The following is a 22184-nucleotide window of genomic DNA, read 5'->3' as shown; positions in this document are numbered from 1 at the left end:
AAAGTATTGCTTTTCCCTCTGTTTTTCAGTCTATGCCCTGATATGTACTCAACAAATATTTAAAGCACTGTTCAATAAACAAACAAACAAACATGGGGGGGGGCACTGTTCTACATGCTGAAGCTATTGCCCTAAAAATGTTTACATTTAAAATGGGAGAGAAAATGAACAAATAAACATGATGTAAGGGCAGCATACAGTACTCAGGTTTTGAATTCAATAAAATACTTTTTAACCTATTCCCCCTGGAATGCCAACAAGAAGATTAATTCTAAAAGTGGGTTTGGCGTTTAAAAACCATAAAAGACAACATATTTACGTATCACAAACCAATACTTTTAAGAATCACCTACGGTATTGTTCAGCAGTATTCATTTTTCAGCAAATTGGAAGTATTTTCATTTCAGCTGAGTTACATATTTTTTAAAAATTGGACTTATACAAATTAGAAAAGTAGTAGTTATCATCATAAAATAAGCCATAAATAATATTTTTACATTCTTTTTGGCAGTCAACTCTAGCCTAACATTACAATGCATAATATTCCTATTAAGGAAAATCAGAGTAGCTTTCTTTATATCAGTTACAACCTGAAAAGTCGATTTTCGTTTCTGGGCCTCTTAAAACACAGTAGGAACTCAAACAGAAGTCAATTACGATTTTGATTTAATTTAATTTTACTTGGTTCATTTCTGTCCTTTATATTCAAAATAAAGCACTTTCACAAGAACCCAGGTTTAACAGAACCATAGTTATATGAGATGCACAGTCATTCCAGTATCAAGTGTCAGAGCAAAGTCAGAACCAACAGTGTAAGCGGCCCCTCTGTGCAGAGAGCAACAAAACACAACCTGGAGTAGCCATCTTTAGCAGCAAAGTCCTCCTGGTTCACACACAGTAGCCTCCCTTTCTTACGGAATTAATGAATGCAAAGGACTTAGCTAAAAATATAATAAAATGTCAGAAGAAAATATGATATAAATGGAGAAAGATTTTCCATGTGTAAAATAATGAAAAACATCAAAACAGCTTGATAGGTTTGGTTATATGAAACTTGACAACATCTGTATGTCAAAAAGCAAAACAAAAGCTGGTAAGTAAACTATGACAGACACAACACAGGTTTAACGTAGTGAATATACACAAAGAGTCACTTCAAATCAAGATAAACTGCTAAGACTCCAAAGAAAAAAACAGAAAAAGAAGTATTAATAGACAATTCACAAAACAATAAATAACTGGCTAAACATCTGAAAAATGTTTCTGTTCAATAAATAAATAAATACAAAGGAAACGAAGGTGGGGTTGTTTTTCACAAAATGTACTCATTGGCTACTGGGAGGAGTGAAAACTAGTTAAAAAAAAAACTTTCAGGAATACGTATCAGGAGCCTCTAAAATGTTTCCATACTCGTACCCAGTCATTTTATTCCTGAAAGTTTCTTAAGGAAGTAATCCAAAAGACAAAATTTGATGCAGAAGATGTCCATCACAGCATTATTTACAATAAAAAAGAACTAAACTACCTTACATGCCTCCAAACCATACAAATTATAGAATGTCCACAAACACATTATGTACTCATAAAAATTAGGGGTTTTTTTAAATTACATGAGAGGATACAATATAAAGTTTAAATTTTAAAAACTATGTGATTAATATGACCTCAACAACGTAAAGACAAAAAAAACCCCAAAAAACTAGTAACAATACCACATAGGCGGGTAAGGAGAGTCATCACCAGCAAGTAGTATTCTAGGGTTGGTTGTGTTGTTACATTGATAGTGACTATTTCCTGACTCTCTGCACTCTACAGTAAATTCCAGGTTTTCTACAGGTTGTAAGAAGATAGGGGTTTCTATCAGGTCATCACTATGTTCCCAGCACTGTGCCTGGCACATAGTAGGTATTCAGAAATATATGTCGACTAAATTTAAAGCCAAAGGAAAAAAAATAAACATTTTCTAAAAAACTTAACACACACACATATATATGTAAATATATACACATATGTATACATACATATATATACATACACATCCAAATAGAGTGGCAATATTCAAAGTTAAGAAAGGGAGTAACTTTTCAGCATCTGTGTTTACATTCATAATATTGTAAAAAGCAGTGAAATCTGGGTATAGCCAGTAAAGAGGACAAGAAAGAAAACATCCAGAAAGTTGCCCCCCCCAAAATTTTTATGAGAATAAAATCAGAAAGTGTTGTAATTTGTGAACTGTTACCTTTGTTCTCATCAATATAGAAATGAAGAGGGGAAAGCACTCTCTAGCTCTTTATATGGTGGGTGACGTGGGGAGTTTCACTCCAGAATGCAAAGAATGTCTCCTTGTGTTATATACTGGGGTAACTGATAAGAAGCTAAAGACTTATTACAATAGAAAAAGACCATCTTTTCTCACTAGCCCATATCACAAAAGCAGATGATTTTAAACTTCTGCTTTTTAATCTCAACAATTATTTTTATGCCTCTGATGTTTAAATTCTTAGTTTACTTTAAGATCATCCGCTTTTAAATTCAGTATCATGTTTTTATTCATGTAAAAAAGCAGTAACATTGCTTTAAAAAAATGAGGCACCTAAACTTAGTGAGACTGTTTGAAAGTTTCAGCACTGTGAAACTACAACTGGATTGATCATTAATAAAAAGATATTAATTGGTTTAGAAAAATGCAGCATTTTAAACAAGAACTCTCCAAACTACCCTTGCTGAACAGAAATAACATATTAGTACAAGTTCCTACAAAGTAACAGAAGATGCTATCACTCAGAACATTAGGGTAAAAAACCTTTCTCACCAATTTGATTAATCTTTGGTGCACGTGAAAGTACTGAGAGGACTGTTCCATTCAGACAGGCCAAGGCTCAAAGTCTACCACTGGGCCAGGCTACGAATTTCAAATAAAAACCCCAAATGGAAAAATATAAAGACAAGCAGAGCCATCTTGTACATTTCCTGTGAATATTAAATGGTTAGTTCAAGCATGCTACATCCATCTGTCTCCCACATCTCCACTAACTAGGGAGATTAGAAACTCAAATCCTTCAATTAAGAGACTACCTGCGATTACTTAATGTTGCGTACATAATACTGTGCTAAGGCTGCAGTTTAAGAAAGCTGATAAGAATTGCATTTATTCAAAGATGCGATCAGTTCTACACTAAAAACTAGCATATACACACTTTGATGTTTGCTTTCCATATGAAAAGAAAATTTCTATATGATGCAGGGGAGCCCTAAGCACATAAATCTATAAAATGGGTACAAGCCAAGGAAAAAGTCTCGCTTTCTACACAGTTCCGGTACACTTCCCTTATCTTTGAATATCAATTCACAGGTCAATTATGTTAGCATTTTCAGGGTGGGAAAGAAAAGTGCTCTGAAAAACAACTCTTTCCTGCCTTGATGCTCAATTTAAAAACATTCAAACTGAACATCCCGTTCAGCTGACTGAGGGGTACAGAAGAACCGAAGAGAAGAGGAAAGAAAAGCAAAAGAAAACAATTTTTTCCTCTTCTGTCATTACTGTTTTTAACCTCACATGTCTCTCAAAAGCGTTTAGCTCCATGGTGATGGAAGCAGGCGGAAAATATAGCAACACTGAAAGAACAAATTCCCTCGGAATATTTTAGGGTTTCTAACACAAAGCTTAACGTGGAATTACAAAGGCATACAAGTTGAAAATAGATTCTTATGACTTAGTAATGATGTAAGGTGAACAACATTTCTTTATAATAACTTTAAAAAAATCTCCCCTCCAAAACAGCCTTCTATGTACACACTCACATTAGTAATTTGCCAATGTAAAGAACATAGAGGAAAACATAATGACTGTAGAGAAGAATGGGTTTCAATTTTGCCCCCAAGGGGGACACCTGGCAGGATCTGCTTTTCGTAACTTGGTGAGGAAGGTTCCTGGCATCCAGTGAGTCAAGGTCTGGGATACTACCAAACGTCCTACAACAAGACAACCCTGTAACAAGGAATTATCTGGCCTCCGATGACAGAGTTCTGAGGGTGAGACCTGGGCTAAAAGTATCTTTAACACTGAGATGCAAAGATTTATAATCACCCAAGTTCCAAAACTAGTTCCCTAGGTCCGAGCAGGGAAGGAAGGTGCCAGGCTCTCAGCACGCCCACCAGGCTGATGTCTGCAGTGGTTCTACCAACACACAGGATACAGTCCCAACTGTTACAGGAGATTTCACTGCCTTATAAATTCTGAACTTCAAAGACATGTAGGGTATGGGAAAACACATTTGCAAATAAACCTGAAACGTTAAAAAAAGATTTTAACCAACGTAAAATTAGGATGACAACTCATGAAACGAAGATGATGTCAATGAGACTCCATACATCTGGGAGGAGCAATATGGATACTGTGCGATGCACTTCCACTTCATGATCCATGCTCGCTAAAATCTTTCAAACTCTTCTTTCCCTCAGAGTTTTAATTAGGTGGCTTACGGTCATTAAAGTGATTCTTTACTTCAATTAATATTATTTCCTGAACACCTACTCTGTGAACTGTTCTAAAGGCCAGGGATGGTGAACACAGCAGAAAAACACTCTTAAAGAGCTTACATTTTAATGGAGGAGCACAAGAACAAGCAAACCAGTAAATGATACGGGGTCAGACAGCGAAAGGACCACCCAGAGGAATAAAGTTAAAAAGCAATACAGCCAAGGGGGGAGGGTATAGCTCAGGGGCAGAGGGTATGCCTGGCACGCACAAGGCCCTGGGTTCAATTCCCAGTACCTCTGCTTAAGTAAATAAATAAATAAACCTAAGTTCCCCACTGCTCCATAAAAAATAAAAATAAAAATAATTTAAAAAAAGTAATACAGCCAAGATGGCTAACTGACTGGTCAAGGAAGGCCTCTCTGTGAAGAAGTTAAACTTAAGAAAACCTAAATACCCAGAAGGAACCAGCTATACAAAGGAAGGACAGTCCAGGCAGAAGGAAGAGCAAGTAGAAAGACCCTAAAACAGGAACAAACTTAGTGTGTCCAAGTTAAAGAGAGACAGTGTGGCTGATGGGGGTCGGGGGATGACTCAGGGTAGGGGAGACAGATGGTATCAGGATGCAGGGAAGCTTGGAGGCTGAACTGTAAGAGCAAAGTGAAGCAGTTGCAAGGTTCCATGGCCTCGTCATGAGTGTGGCCCAGCACGAGATGCAAATGGCTTGCTTTAAGGTGGGATCAGCAGAGATGGAGAGACATGGACAGGGTTGGGTATTTTGGGAGGTAAAGACAACAACGCATGCTGAATGGATTACATATTGTAAAGAAACATGACATACTGATGGATCAAGAAAGAGATGAATCAAGGATAATTACTGAATGTCTAGCTTGAGCAACCGGGTGGATGATTCCTTTGAGGAATTCAGAGCCAGCAGGAAGCAGGTTTCAGGACTACAAACAGGACGATCAACCATCCTGCTTTGTCTGGGACTGAGAGGTTTCCTAGAATGTCGGACTTTCAGTGTTGAAACCAAGAAAGTCCCGGGAAAGCAGGATAAGTTGATTACCCTAGATACAGATCGAGTTCTGTGTTGACCGTGTCCACCATATATCAATGTGGAAATATCAGGAAGGCAGCTGGAAATACAAATCTGAAGCAACTCTGAGCTGGAGACACAGAATTGGGAATCACGGAGACATACCGGTGGCATTTAAAGTCACAGAACTGATGACATCACGTCAAGAGAGAAGAGAAGAGGACCTAGAACAGAGTCTGCATTCCTGCTTTCACAGATAACAGAGAGATGTCTGCCCCAGTGCAGATCTCCATCTACACAGCTATTGCCTTTCAGACTTAAGACTCCATGTTATTTACTCTTACTTTGCAAATCCTCCCAGAAAATCAGAAACACAAAGTAAAATGCACATTTCAAATGCTTTGGGTGACTTATTTAAGCTACTTTGCTTAAATAAGCCTCAGCTCTGACTGCCCATGTCAGACCCTTCCTAAGGATCATAAAGAGCCCAAATGTACAGAATAGGTTTGTTTACAGTCCATCCTTTCCCTTCTCTTTCCCAAAGCTTCACTGCAAAGAAATCCCACTGTTGCTACTGACAAACGTCTGGCCTCTTTTTCCTATTCCCAATCCCACTTCCCCCCTTTGCTAATTATCTCCAACAAGCATGACCCTCAACTACCTCAACCAAAATTTCACAATTGAGAAAAAGGAACACAGAAGGAAATAAGTAGACAATAAAAACTCTCCAAGGGCAAGTTTCACTGGAGAGGGGCCCACAGTTCAGTGCATTCGTCTCTCTGAAAAGACTCCTAACACCCTTGGCTGCAACTTAACTTGGGTACATTAATATTCAGAAAAGGAACAATTACCAGAGTGACTCAACAGATGGCCCATTTAAACTGTGGGATTAATACAATGTGTCTGGTGACCTAGTTCAAGTAACTAAATAGTAGCCTCCCAATTGGCCAATTTGTGATTGAAAATATCAAATGTTGGCAGCTGACCCTGTAAAAGCTAACTCTATCTGGCCAATCTGGGCAGAGATAATAAGAGAATAAAACATGAGAAATAATCAAAAGAGGTCCTAGGGTTTGGAATGGCCATAGCAGAATTAGCTGGCTCCCCTGTGAGACATCTCCATCTTTATGAGGACAAGCATCCTGTCTAGGGAGAATAGGACGACTCAGGGCATTTAAAAAAAAAAAAAAGATGTTTTCTCACCAAAAAAGACTCTACCTAAAAGATAAGATAACTGAAAAGGTAGACATTCAGAGAACGGCAGTGAAAGGGAATGAATTATACCTATATCTACTGATAAATGGACCCCGCATTGTGGGGCCCTCTATAGGGCCAAGGACGTCCCAAATTTCTCTTGAGCATTTAAAAACACTCACATGCTGAATCTCTTTTGAAGTTTAATAAAAATGAAGCATTTTTAATCATATGTAAAGGGGGAAAAAAACAGAAAAAGCAGACTTCAGTTTAAAGATAAAAACAGTAATAAAAACCTTAGAAGAGTGAGGCTGAAAAGATTATGGTCAAAGAGCTTAAGCAATATCTCACTATATAATTACGCCTTTTCATTTCACTTTTATACTAGATACCAAATTTATTTTTAACTAAGAATATTAGCAGTGTAAACATTCTAATGTAAATCACACTTAAAACACTGATCCTCCTGTTGACCGAATGCTGATAACTTTTTTGGGCATTTAAAAATATATCATAAAACATATTCATATATAATGATTTTACCTGATATATAAATACATTCTATGGTCATTACATTCCTCTCTGTAAGGATAAAATATTTCAAAAATCCATTGGTAATAAAAGATCATTTCTTTATCTTTCAAAGTAATTTAAATTTTGTAAATGATAGAAATTCAGTGAATAAAATGCTGATAGCAGACTTTTCATAACATTAATTGGGTTTACAAACTTCTGACATTATCCTTAAGTACAGTAAAGCTATACAGACATTTAATGGATGCTAAGTAGCATACAATTGCCCCAAACCAGAAATACAGAATTTAATTAATTTAATACATTTTAAGTGCTTTTAATTGCTTCATCTTCATTCCAGTGAAATCACTAAACAATGCTTCACGTATCTATTCCATTAGTATTAAGACACTATTTATAGCTTTAGCATTTACTGATCTGAAAATACATTCATCCTTAGTTGGTGCGTCCTTTAAAAAATGTATTCTGCGTTGACATTATGGCTTTACAAGAATAAGTAGAGCTTTAGGGGGTGGGAGGGATAAACTGGGAGTTCAAAATTTGTAGATACTAACAGTCATATGTAGAACAGATAAACAAGATTATACTGTATAGCACAGGGAAATATATACAAGATCTTGTGGTAGCTCACAGCGAAAAAAATGTGACAATGAATATATGTATGTTCATGTATAACTGAAAAAATGTGCTCTACACTAGAATTTGACACAACATCATAAAATGACTATAACTCAATAAAAAAAAAAGTTAAAAAAAAAAGAGTAAGTAGAGCTTTGTAATGAGAGGCATTCTGACAAAGAGAGAAAAGCAGATGCTATCTGGGTGAAGAAATGAAACGAAAAACTCCAGGTAGGAGTTTTTGAAGATGAGGAGTATCTTGAAGATGAGGAACTCAGGAACATGTTCTGTCCTAAGAAAGACAGAGGCTGCTCTATCTACAGTCACGCACCAGAGCCAGCCTACTGACCAGCAGCTCAGAGGGAAAGGAGCCCTCTGTGAGAATGGTTGAACAAAAAATTATCCTGGAGAATTAATATACTCTGAAATTATTTTCATAATTAAGTTAAATTTAAAAATCTATCCATGAACCAAAAAAGTTTTCAAAGTATAATCAGATTACAATATTGTGTCAATTTCTGGTGTACAGCATCATGTTTCAGTCATACATAAACATACATATACATATTTTTCTATTCTTTTTCACTACAGGTTACGGTAAGATATTGACTATAGTTCCCTGTGCTATACAACAGAAACTTATTGTTTACTTATTTTATATATAGTTAATTAGTCTGCAAATCTTGATGAGCTCCTTTTTTCAAAAACATTTTCAAGTTTCTGATGCACAGGAAATTCTACCGTGTCTCTAAATATTAAGATAAACAAGTTACTACCCTCTAGCAATAAAGAGCTGTTACATAAAACCACACAGAGCACAATGCAGTAAGCACCACAGTCTAATTCTGACAACTATTCTTCTAGCTGGATTTGGAAAGTGCCCAGAGAGATGACCCGCAAAGAGTTGTGAACAGGTGCAAGCACATGCAGGGGAAAAAAAGGAGAGCCAACTGCCCATCCTGGGCCATCGCACAGGGAGGGAAAGAGAGGCAGCACCACCATCCCCCGGCGCAGCCATCTCTCTGACCACCAGACCAGGCGAGACAGCCATCCTTTCTAGCGAACTCCAGGGAACCATCCATTCTTTCAAAGCACTTCCCATGCTTTATGGTGAGTTCTTTTGGGCCAGCGATCAGGTCTTATCAACCTGTACAGCCCCAGACACCAGCACGTCACACGGCACCTGCTCGATAAATATCGGACATAAGAATAAACGGGATATATGAAAATGTGTCTGTATAAGCGTGACTGGGACTTTGTGCTCCACACCAGAAACTGGCACATTGTAACTGACAGCACTTCAATTAAAAGTATTTTTAAATTAAAAAAAAAGAATAAATGGGGACTCACAGTCTCTAAGGCATTAAACTGCTGTGACTCCCCTTTACCTGGCAAAGTAACAAGGATCTTCTTAAAAAAAAGAAATGAATCAGAAGAAGAGAAGCAAGTAAAAGAGAGGAAGCTACTTTCTTGGCGGTGGGAGAACCAAGATGAAGAAAAAAAGAGTCACTCTTTGGGGAATGAGGCAGAAAACAAAGAAAAGATGATGCAGCCATGTCACCAGCAAAGGAAAGCCCAGGGACGTGCAGACTGAGGACTGGGTACCTGGAAACCAGGAGGTCCCAGAGTTACAGGACTTCAGGAGCAGAAGCCACAGTGGAACAAGTTTACATATAAACTTAACAGTTGAAACAGAGCACTTTTTTTCCCTCAAGATCAGGAATAAGACAAGAAATCTATTCTCACCATTTCCAGTCACCCTCATATGGAAAGTTTTAACTAGTTCAGTAGGGCCAGGATAATCAATTTAAAAAGGTATAAAGATGAAAAAGAAGTAAAACTGTCATTGTTCACAGACATCTGTCACGATTATGTATGTCAATACCCTATAAAATACACACACACACACACACACACACAATCTTAGAACTAGCATGTGAATTTAGGAGTTTTGTAGAATATAAGGTCAATTTACAAACAGCAATTGTATGTTTCTGTCCTGGCAAGGGAACAGCATAAATGAAAGTTAAAACATTATCATTTAGAGGAGCATAAAAATCTAATTATGTGACATAATATCTGCTCAATAAATATTTGATATAAGGATAAATGAATGAGGGGGAGGGTGTAGCTCAGTAGTAGAGTACATGCTTAGCATGCACAAGGTCCTGGGTTCAACCCACAGTACCTCCATTTAAAACAATTTTTTTAATTAAAAAAAGAAGAATAAATGAATGAGAAGAGGAAAAACCAATAAAAGCTAGTAATATATCTAATGAAGGATATGAAAAACTTCTCTATTGAAAACTACAAACCACTGCTGAGAGGATTCAGGGGAGAGGTTTGTGCATGAGCAGACACGGTATTATCAAAATGTCTACTCTCCACAGACTGAAAAACAGGTTCAATGAAATGCCAGTCAAAATCTAGCAGGCTTTCAGGAAACAAACAAACAAAAAAAAAACAATGACAAGTTGATTCTAAAATCTGTACAAAAATGCAAAGGATCTATAACAGTCAAACAATTATGAAAAAATGAAAGTTGGAGGTCTTAACTACTTGATTTCAAAATTTATAATGCTGCTGTTCTCAAGACAGTGTATAATTGGCATAAGAACAGACAAATGGACCAATGGAATAGAAAACAGTCCAGAACAGACTCACACATGTCGGGTCAACTGATTTTCAACCAAGATACCAACTCAGTTCAAGAGGAAAAAAGTCTTTTAATTATACAAATAGTAATGGACATACGGATGGGGGAAAAAAACATCAAAACAATTACTTTATTTCACACACAAAAAATTAAAGACAGGTTATCAACCTAAGTGCAAAAGATAAAACCCTAAAGCATCTTTAAGAAAATACAGAAAAACACCTTCCCAATTTTGGATAGCCAAGGATTTTTTTTGCATAACACATAGTAAAGCACTAACCATGAAAAAATGATAAATTGGACCTAAAATTAAACTTTCTGTTCATCAAGAGACATCATTAAGAAAAAAAAATATCTATAGATATATATCTGTCTCTTAAAGCAAAGGAAATAAAAGCAAAAAAACAACAAATGGGATCTAATTAAAAGCTTTTGTACAGCAAAGGAAACCATCAATGAAATGAAAAGACAGCCTACTGAATAGGAGAAAATATTTGCAAGTAATATGACCAATAAGGGGTTAATATCCAAAATATATGAACAGCTCGTACAACTCAGTATCAAAACAAAACAAAACAAAACAAAACAAAACAAAAAAAACCCAACCCCACTGAAAAAGAGGCAGGAGACCTGAATAGACATTTTTCCAAAGAGGACATGCAGATGGCCAACAGGCACATGAAAAGATGCTCAACATCATTCATCATCAGAGAAATGCAAATTAAAACCACAATGAGATGTCACCTCACACCCGTCACAATGGTTATCGTCAAAAAGAACAAAAATGACAAATGTTTGCAAAAATGTGGAGAAAGGGGACCCCCACAGATACTGTGGGGGGAAGTACTGGTGCAGCCACTGTGGAAAACAGTAAGAAGCTTTCTCAAAAAACTAAAAATAGAACCACCAGATGACCCAGAAATTCTACTCCTGGGTATATATCCGATAAAAATGAAAACACTAATTAGAGAAATACATGCAACCCAATGTTCATGGCAGCATTATTTACAGTAGCCAAGGTGCGGAAGTAACCCAAGTGTTCATCAACAGATGAATGGATAAAGAAGATGTGGTGTGTGTGTGAACCCTATTCAGCCATTAAAACAAAGAAGAATGAAATTTTGCCATTGGCAACAACAGGGATGGACTTGGAAGGTATTATACTAAGAAAGTCAGCCAGAGAAAGACAAATACTGCATGATATCACTTAATATGTGGAATATAAAAAACAAAACAATGTACCAAAAAAGAAACAGGCTCACAGATACGGAGAACAAACTAGTGGTCACTAGTGGGGAAAGAGGGGGGGACAGGGACAAGATAGGGGTAGGGGATTAAGAGGTACAAACTATTATGTATAAAATAAATAACCCACAAGGATATACTGCACACTACAGGGACTACAGCCAACACTTTATAGCTATAAATCGAGTTTACTAACTTAATGATTGTGAATCACTATGTTGTTCACTTGTAACTTATATAATATTGTACATTAACTATATTTCAATCAAGAAGTCCCAAAAGAATATAAACATACATGTATACATACACATATATGTATATATTCTATATGTGTACACATTTATATGTTATTTAAATATATATAGGTAACATATTGAAAATTTTACAAATCAAGAAAGATAACTCAATGATATTTTAGAACAATAATCAAGACTTGAGGACACTCTGCAAAAAAAGATGAATGGCCAATAAGCACATGAAAAGATGCTCGAAACCATTAATCACCGGGAAAACTTGATTAAAATCACAAAATCACTATTTCACACTCACTCTACCAGAATAGCTAAAATTTAAGAAATAAACAGTGTGTCACACTGACTTCATTTTGTCAGCTCCCTCCTAGTCTTACCGCCCCTCTTCTTTCTATGTGACTGAGCTTTAACCTCCTCACCCCAGCCAGATAAGTTCTCTATTCACTTACCCTTGCCTTCATCTGGTATGAAAACTAGAAGGAATGTCTTTTGCTAACACAGATGGTTAATGGTCATGAGACCCCATGGGGAGGAAAAATGCCCAGGTCCTCCTGTCGATGTAGACATGCTTCTCCTTGGTGGTCAGGGTCTGTTTTTAGCTTTGCTCCTTCAAGTCTCTTGTACCGCTTTCGGTGTCACTGAGCACAGCTCTGAGTGCCCACGGATGGTGGTTCACCCGGTCCTGCCTGTACGGAAGTTCTCTACAATAAACTTCCTAACTGCACTTCGTGGAGTTGCCTGTTTTGTTTTTCAGTCTCGAAGTTCCTTCTCAGTTTGCAGGATGTTACTCCATGTCTCTGCCTTCCAACACACGCTGACAATACCAAACGCTCATAAGAACACGAAGCAACTGGAACCCTCATAAATTATTAATTGCTCAAGTATAAAATGGCACAACCACTCTGGAAAAAGTTTGGCAGTTTCTTATACAGTCAAACATACATATATTCTATGATCCAACAACTCTACTCCTAGGTTTTTACCCAAGAGATATGAAAATAATGTCTACAAAATGACTTCATAGAAGTGATTATAGCAGCCTTATTCATAATAGCCAATAATAACTAGAAACAACCCAAATGTTAGCAACACTTAAAATCTATACATTTTATTGCATATATCTTATAAACTGGTCCTACCCTCCTCCCCCCAAAACCACCAAAATTCTAGAAGAATTAAGGTATAAAAGAGTGATGGACGAGTCTTTCCCGCACCTCCACACACACACACTTTTTGTTTTTCCTACATTGGAAACAAGTAAGAAAGAGAGATCTGAGAGTGGGTGGGGAGATGTGTGCTGGAAAAGGAAAGAAAGATGAAGGATGTTTACAGGCAGAAAAAGCATGAAGAGATGAAGGGAGAGTAGAGAATGGAGTGCCAGGACCAGAGGATTCACATCTGGAGCAGGCAAGGGGACCCCAGGATAGACGGGGTGGGCAGGTCAGCTGTGGGGAAGAACAGAACTTCAGTAAGCACTGAGTGAAGCCTGGAGAGCAGAGGAGCGGAAGGCGCTGGGGTGCTGGGAACTCTCCAGCACGGGGGACCCAGGGGCTTGCCATACAGCTGTCTTTGACTCCTTCCTCTCCCTTAACCCAACAGTCGGTCAATTCCTCTGTGCCATCCAATGGAAAATGTACTGAATGGAGGGAGAACCCTGAGTTGTCTGTGTGACTGCCGTAACACTCGTTTAAAAGAAGGAGAACATATCTGGCAAAGACTAGAATCTCTCCATTGAATGATGTCTGCATTGTGTCAACATGGATTAACTTTTATAGAAAGAAGTATGCAAGAGCCCATCTGGTTCCTGCTCTTTAAATGACTTGTTTTATTATTTCTAACAAATAACTATGCATTTGGGCCTTTATTTACTTATCCTTAAAATATACATCACAGACTAATAAACACTAGAATCCTTAGATTAGCCAAACATTCTCAATATGGAACATGCTCTCTAGATTAATTCACTCACCAAGAAGTGGATATTAACATTTAATAAATGGCCCAATGAAGGAGCTAATTCACTTCATATGGAGGGGTGAATTATTCTCACTAGATGTAAAGACAAGAAATTTTCCTCCACATAGCTTGAACAACTTCTGGGGGCCATGAGAGCTACAGTTTAGACTGTCTTTTCTCTATACGTCTGAGTACTCTTTTGGAACACTACATGATTTTACTCTAATCTCAAACTATTTAAATAACTGATAAATTTAATATCATCTCTCTTTTGAAGGAGGAGAATTCTATCTTAACAAGAGTTAAAAATGTTTTCCCCGGGGCAAATCAAGTGTTTCCACTGCTCCTGTATCCTTTTTCTTATTCAACCAGGACATCACTTCCAAGATAACTGACACAAATTTTTTGGTCTGCCCTAGCTAGCTAACACTCAGTGACTTTACAAAATCCAAAATTCCAGAAAGCAAATTCTAGGAATCAGTGTTATCACAGCCTTTTGTGGACCTGAAGCTCAATATACACTGGAAAGGAAGGCACAGAGTGAGCTGAGAAGCACCCCTCTCATCAGGCCATCGTATAACACATACACTAACCAGCCCATCTCTTCCCCTGGCGGTGCAAGCTGCTGACAGCGAGCCATTAGTGTCCTGAAACAATTCCAAGAGACTTCTCAAGGTAAACTATTGGCCAGCCACAAGGAAAGTCAAATCTCCATGATCCGATCTTTTCAGAGCTCCCCATTACAGTCAGTACTGGTTTACTATGAGACACAAGAAAGCATTCTACTGCCAATGCAGAAGCAGTTTTAAGCCGGCTTCCAAATGCCACCTGGCGTCACCCCAGGGACCGGGCACCCTCTCAGATGACATCTGCAGCAGAACACACACTTCTCCCACAGCGGGTTGGGGGTTCAGCAGCAGTTCTGCTTTCTGGTTACTCTGGGAGACAGAGGAAGGAAATGACTACCTCCCCACCCCGTTACTTCATTCTCCTTGCAAGTTACGCTCTCGGTAGTCCGCGTCACGAACCTCCCCACAAGAACAGTCTTTCACATCCACGAGGGCAAAGAGTTAAATCATATGCACAAAACAGCTGTATTCTATAGGAAAGCTCGACAAAGACTACAAGCCCATCTGTCAGAGAAACAGTCCCCTTGCTGAACAGAAGGGAGACTGAGACCTGAAATGGTAATTCCAAGAGCCAGCTACTCTTCATGGGGCCGGGAACGTCACGGTCACCGCCAACAGAAACTTACTGCTGTACATAAAGGGCAGTGACTCCTCTCTTTTAAATATTATGAAATACCAACAACTCGTTTGAATGTAATATATGCTATATTTGTTCAATGGACAAAGCTTTTTCTATTGCAAAAGGTCCACGCAGGTAAAAGCTGGCTGAATCAGGAAACAGCTATTCCCTGGAAACAGGACTGTCAAAAGCAGCTTGTTCTCAGATGGAGGTCATGAACTGAGCAGAGAATATTTACAGTTAACCACTCAAGCACAGAAGAACTGTAACAACACCCTCTCTCACTTACGACAGTTTACAGTTTACTAGAGAGCATTCTGGTATTCATTATCGTTTGGGAAAATGGGCCAAGTCCACTGAGGAGGGCAGGAAGTATCCCGGCACCAAAGAGCACGTGGCCCTCTGCCCTTGGAGGGGAAGAGACTCACAAAATCAAAATAATTGCACTTTCTCTTGTGCTGAAAAACAGCTGAGAAACAGTAACTAAGAAACCATCTTACGGCCTAGATTTGAAAGCATCTGCAGTTAGTGGCGGGCTGCATACAATAAACACAACCCAAAAAGGGGAGTCTGGAAAAGAAAGATGCTAACTACTTATTGAGAAACCAGAAACTTTTTCTTTTCTTCCTTTCTTTCATTTTTTGATTGTTCTTTAAGCATTGAAACTTATAGGAATGAGCCCACGTTGCCCTTTTGTACCCAGAAATACCAGAAAACAGCCAGAAACTCCAAAAAGCATCGTGACCTTGCCTCTATTTTATAACATTAGGAAGAAAATAAACTTGACAATGAAATTTAGAAACTTAGTAATAAAGACAGAGAGATGTGCAGAAGCAAATGAGAGAAGGCAGAAGAGAAACGTGCAAGGCCAGACTCCATTCTGCCAGGCGTCACAGATGAACTGCCTTCCTCGCCACAGGTGACAAACAGCGCCATGCACAGGAGAAAGGATTATAATGAACGTAGTGATTTCCACCTGTGTTTTCATACCACCACTAGGGGACTCCAAGAATCTCAAAGAATATGGCAAAATTTTATTCCACCAATTAACTGGAGGACTAGGGTACCACAAAAACTGAATGTAAGAATGCTCAGAAATCACCTCTCTGGGAACTAGGCAACAGTGTAGCCTTTTACTTTGAAACTTGAAAAGAAAATAACTCCTCACACTTCTCATGCTTCTATAGAAAGAGACACCCTACTGTATAGCATGACGGAAGAAGGTAAGATTTTTTTTTTTTAGAAGAAAGGTATTCAACTTATTTCATAGCCTTCCTCACCAAATTAACAAAGGAGGTAATCCATCTGGTCAGAAATTAGAATGGCTATTTTAAGGAAAGAGGGAGCCTATTTTTTTCCTGCAGTTAACAAATCAAAAGAAAGTCAGTCAAACTTTCTATTAACTTAGCATCTACTATGGGGGAAACAAACAACAAGAACACTAACAAGTTAGCTTCTGCTTAAAGCTGTCCTCAGAACTTGGCCATAAAATAACTCCCCGGTGCGATTCAGGTCAACAAAGAGGCTCAGTGAAAGGAGTAATGGCAAAGTTAGCAATTTCTCTGTGCTGCTTCACTTTTGTAGGCTACAAACTTTTTACTTGAACTCTTTTCTCTCAAATTTCCTTCCCACATCAGTTTTACAACTTCATTATTGTGGTTGGAGGTGAACTCTATTCCACCATCTTGACTGCCTCCAGACCACTTCATTCTTTATTGATTTTATTGCCATCTTCCACTTAGAACAAAGTCACCAACCCCCCGACCCAGTGTCTCTCATATTAAAAAAAAAAAAAAAAAGGAAGGAAATTGAGATGGAGAGGTAAAAAGATAATCCATTTTGAAGGAATGGGCATGAGGATTGGGAGACCAGTTATGAATGGCATCCAAATCCTTTTCAAGAAGAGATCACACTGGAACCTTACTGAAACAAAGAAAGAAAATACCTGTCAAGCTGTCTTTGTGCAGGAGTAGCAAACTTAAATCAGGAACCAACCGACAGACAGTGTTGTAACTTGTTAGGAGTCCAAGCAGCAAATACACAAATAGGGAGGGTTCTTCACATGCAGCTTTAGCTTTGGGCCTGAGAATAATTACCTAAAATAAATCTAGCGAGTGTTATGCAAGAAACCAACTGAGAACACAACACTACGAATAAAAAGACTTCTGTTCAGAACCATTAAACACGATCATGCAAAACCCACATGTCCCAAGAAGCCACCCAAAAGTGAAACAGGCAGAAAAGACAGGATTACTATTTGTCAAGGATAAAATTTTGAAAGCAAATTAAAATTTGCTGTCTTCAACCATTTAATGTGCACAGATCTCAATTTGATGCTTAAAACTAAAAATACATTGTAACACCAATGAATCAAAGTCTGAGCACTTTCCAATAATACAAAGTTATAAAATAATTTAAAACTTGACCATATTTGACGAATATGATTCAGATCAGTCTCTCAGTGGAAGGTACTGCCATCACAGAAGTGAGATCCAGAGAGCTGTTGCTGTCTGACGGAAGAAGTTTTGAAGACAGTGCCATGTTCTTACTAACACTCACAGCTGCTGAAACACATTCTTTCAAAAATCCTCATTTTCTTCCAGGGGTGGAGTTTCCCAAAGAACTTCAGGCTAAAATCTAAACGGACACGGGGCCAAAACTGAGTGATACCACAAAATGCAGACTTCCTTTAAAACAACGTTTACACTCTTTACTTGGAAGAGAGGACAGAGGACAAAGCTCTCATCATTTGCTCTGTTTACACCACAAAGGCTTCAGGACAAGAAGCTCTGGGGGTCATTACTGGCCAACTAGTTGAAGTGCATCAGTGCCCATGGAGAATGCTTCTGTTATGGACAGACACTTAAAAGAAGCCTATTGGAAGCTAAGAGGGCTGCGGCATACATACCAAGCTATTTTGAGCCTCAGAGAAGAGGCCAGCAAACAAATCACCACAAAGGCAAATAACTTTCAGATCCAGGGAGATGTCTGCTGCTTCTTTGTGGTGTGATGATTTGAAAACCAGACAATAACCCGACTTCTTGTAAACTGAAGCATGAAGTGGGATAAAGGAAGTTTTGCAATGCTGCATTGTTTAAGTTACAGGACCGGGGAGGGAGCAGAGAGCAGGCGCACATCAGACCAAATGAGGTGGGGCCCCGATACTCCATATTAAAAACAAGCCCAGGACGACCAAAGTCAATTACCTCTGGAGAATTACCACGTGCAGCAAACTCTGGTCACTTGCCTTTCCTCTCCTATCTTTCTATCAGGGAAGCAGAGACATTGCCTTTAAAAATATAGCATTCTTCTACTCTTTCTGTACGCAGATTACTTTACAGGATTCCTTCACTTAAAAACACAAAGAACAAAAAATCACATGCCTACATAGAGAAATATGCCCTACACAAAAAAATCTCTCCCTAAAATCACTGGAAACAAAAACAGAATAGGCCAGAGCCCAGCTTCTCTTTAAAGAGGCTCCCTCTTCATCCTACGATGAAATGTCAACAATCTGTTTATATAAATACTTACAGCTTAGATGACATTACACTTAACATATACCATGTACAAGTACTTAAAAATTTCCCAGTGCCACCACCAGGGGGGTCAGTCTTTTATTAATAATTGGTGTGGGTCCCCCCTGCCTCTCTTTTCAATGGTGCGCTCTGTGTTCTGAGAGAACACATTATTGGCCCATGTTAATCACAGCTACTTTGGGTCAAATGGTTTTCATTTTCACTTTTATGTTAATCTTTATTTTCTACATTTTTGTAGGTATGTATTATTTTTATAAAAGTTATTGTTTAAATTTGCTGGAGAACAGAGTGTTAAATGAGATTTTCTTGATGCTTTAAACAAATATAACTTAATGGCTGTTATTCCAAATAATCAGCAAAATACAATAAAAGCATAGAATTTTAGCCACAATGAATGCCGGGCCTTGGCTTAAATCTTTATAACCAACAAGCTCTGTACACTCGCAGAGTGGATGGACAGTCACTGATGTCTCCATGTTTAAAATGAGGCCATGATGTAATAAAATGGGAATATCATCAAATTTTAGGGATAGGCCTAAATATTCTGATAGAAGTAGAGACAGCTGGTTTATCTTCACACACTACTTAGCAGAGCTTTCCAGACTACAGAGGGGGCACCTAATCCTACAGACCGGATTAATTCTGTTTAATTGATTTGAGAAGAGAGAGAGAAAAAAAAAAGAGGGTGGGAAGTTTTCATCAGAGATTAGCATTCACTTAGAAAATTGAGATTTCTTCTCCACAAGGTTGGAAGGCACCTGCTACTGAGTGCGTAAGATATAATTAAGCATAAAACTCCAGATATTTTTACACATATTAAGAACTTTGGAATTCTTGACTGAGGTCTTAACACTGTACCCACTGACAAGAGATACTGACTACCATGGGAGAAATAATTCACATGAAGTAATCTAGAAGCCATAGTGATGCTATATTCCCACTCAAGATAAACCTTTCATGCCCCTCTGTTTGGGTATCGGCTAATGATCCAATTATTTACACAACATGCAAACTAAGAGCCATAAGGTTGGGGGATTTGTATTCGGTACTGAAACATGGTCTCTTGGCTCCTAATTGCAGAAAGAGATTAAGTGAAAGGTTAATTGGGTACTAAACAAGTCCTGATGACAAACAGGATCACAGTTCTTGAAAACAAGCACCCTTTATAAACAGCCTACATCACTAAAATGAAGGTCTTTGTGATTTATATCAGGGAAAAGAGCTTAACTAACCGTGTAACAAGGAATTTTATCAGGGGTATTTACTGACATGAAAAATGCATCAGTTTCCTAGAAACTCACTCTAAATTTAATCTTTCAACTTAACTCAGCAGATGTGCTAATAATAATTTTATAATTTGAACCCCTGATTTTCCAAAATGAGCATGACAACGTCTAAGAAATAGCCATGCCCTAGACGAGCAAAGACAACCCAGCTCACGAGCTTGTGCACATACACCCACAGACGCCCAGTAGCAGTCACGCCTGCAAAACACAAAATTACACAGCATGGCTTTCTTCTGCTTCTTGTCAAAAGATGAGTTCCTCTGAGAGGCCCACTCACAGATATTCCAATATGAAAACAAAGATGCATCCATGCATTAAAAAGTCAACTCACATTATAAATTGAAAATCTGATCTTTGGGCTACTGAATGGATAAATCTGCTTGTCTTTTTTTCTCTTGAGCAGACACAGTAAGATAAGAACTGGGTAAGATCCCTAATGCACTATCAGAAAATCCGTAAGAAAAAAAAAAAACTACTTAAAAGGCTTACTTTCTACCTAAGAAAAGTCTTCATTTTATCTTTCTCCCTAAATGACTTATAAATGTCCTCTGCTTTAGAATGAATATGGTTATTTTAATGTTTTGCACTCAAATAAAATGAAACAAGGTTAACTTATTTGGTGAAGACAAAAAAGAAAAAAAAAAAGACATTCACCCATTTCATTGCCAGATAACTAACTGATAGGTCTAAGAAAGTCTGCTGACCTATCCTTTTGAGAAAGAGAAGAAACAAATTTAGGGTTTATCATCCTAAATAGGAGAGGTATTGGTGAATGGTTCAAGTTAGAAGATGCAAAATGGGGGGGAAGGGGGATAGCTCAGTGGTAGAGCACATGCTTAGCATGCACAAGGTCCTAGGTTCAATCCCCAGTACCTCCATTAAATAGATAAACCTAATTACCTGCCCACACCAAAAAAAAAGAAGATGCAAAACAGATACAATATGAACTTCCAGGATTTCCTTTGACCTCAACCACAGAGAGTTAAGCAGAGGTTCCAGACAGCAAGGCAGCCCCTGAAGACAGAGGTAGGAGGACAAACGAGCTAGAAGAGGGGCAACAGTTCCTACCTTCCTCACCAAGCAAAGGAGACAAGGCATGGAGGAACGTTCTAAAACAGACCTGCAAAATCGGAATTGCTGATCAATGTCAAATATTCTACTGCTTTTCATTCTATCCAGGGAAGAGATCTGCTTTTACAAATACATATATACCCTTGACAATACTTTCAAATGCAAAGAACAAGCCTCCCTTTCAAACTCCCTCCATCAGACTAAAGAGTAGGAAACATTTAGTAGCCTTCTGGATAATTTGTGCCAATTTAGATGATTCATGTATTGCTTTCCCAGACTATATGGTCTATGGCCAGTGCTTTCAAGTCAACAAGGGTGTGGAGAGCAAGACCTAATTACAGATCTGAGTCACTGTCTACAAGTCCCCTAGCCCAGTGGAGCAGCCCCCACAAAGGCATCATTTCATTTTGAGGCATAAAAACAAACCCGCTCTACAGATCCCTTTGCATAAGAAACAAATAAGAACACATTCTGCCACAAGAAACAGAAACATCAGTTTTCTGAATCGATTTTTCAAAGAAAAATGTCAACAAGTTTTTTTCCCCTTCAAAAGCAACTTTAACACTGAAGTTTTTAAAATAAGACAATGGATATAAAATATATTTACAGGATTACAGCTTAAATATCTTGCAGTTCTTGTCTATATTTGGCCTAAGGTACAAATGGCATTCCATCTTAAACACTGGTTGTCTCCCCATGGAAGAGGTTTACCAACTCTTTTCATAGAGACCTCATTTGATTGGATGTTTCCATTTGATGGTTACATAATCTTCCAACATTGGCAACATTTTAATTTATGATCCTGGGCCCACAATGAAAGAAAAAAGCTAATGATAGTTACATTTAAATAAAATTAAAAGAAAGATCCATTTTTTAACAAGAAAATGCATGCACAAAGCACAAAAACCTAAAATTCAATTTCCACAAAAGATGTTACTTTTCCCTTCCTATAGTGTGGAATCTATATGGATTAAGGGGGTAAAAATCTATTGAGTTTCCTTTTTTCCCCACATGTTAAACATTTAAACAAAAAATAACACCCTGAAAAAAAATGGATATCCTCTTCTGAC

The 22184-nt window shown here is 38.0% G+C and overlaps 1 protein-coding gene across 14 annotated transcripts in view; it reads right to left on the bottom strand.

Annotated features, from left to right (window-relative positions):
- SIPA1L1 (signal induced proliferation associated 1 like 1) overlaps positions 1–22184 on the bottom strand; it is a 339090-nt gene that overhangs the window by 155316 nt on the left and 161590 nt on the right. The gene's annotated exons all lie outside the window — the stretch shown is intronic.

This window comes from Vicugna pacos, chromosome 6 (genome assembly GCF_048564905.1).
Source record: "Vicugna pacos chromosome 6, VicPac4, whole genome shotgun sequence".
Lineage (NCBI taxonomy): Eukaryota > Metazoa > Chordata > Mammalia > Artiodactyla > Camelidae > Vicugna > Vicugna pacos.
Note: the sequence above shows the minus strand (reverse complement) of the source record. Positions and strands in the feature narration are given on the sequence as shown.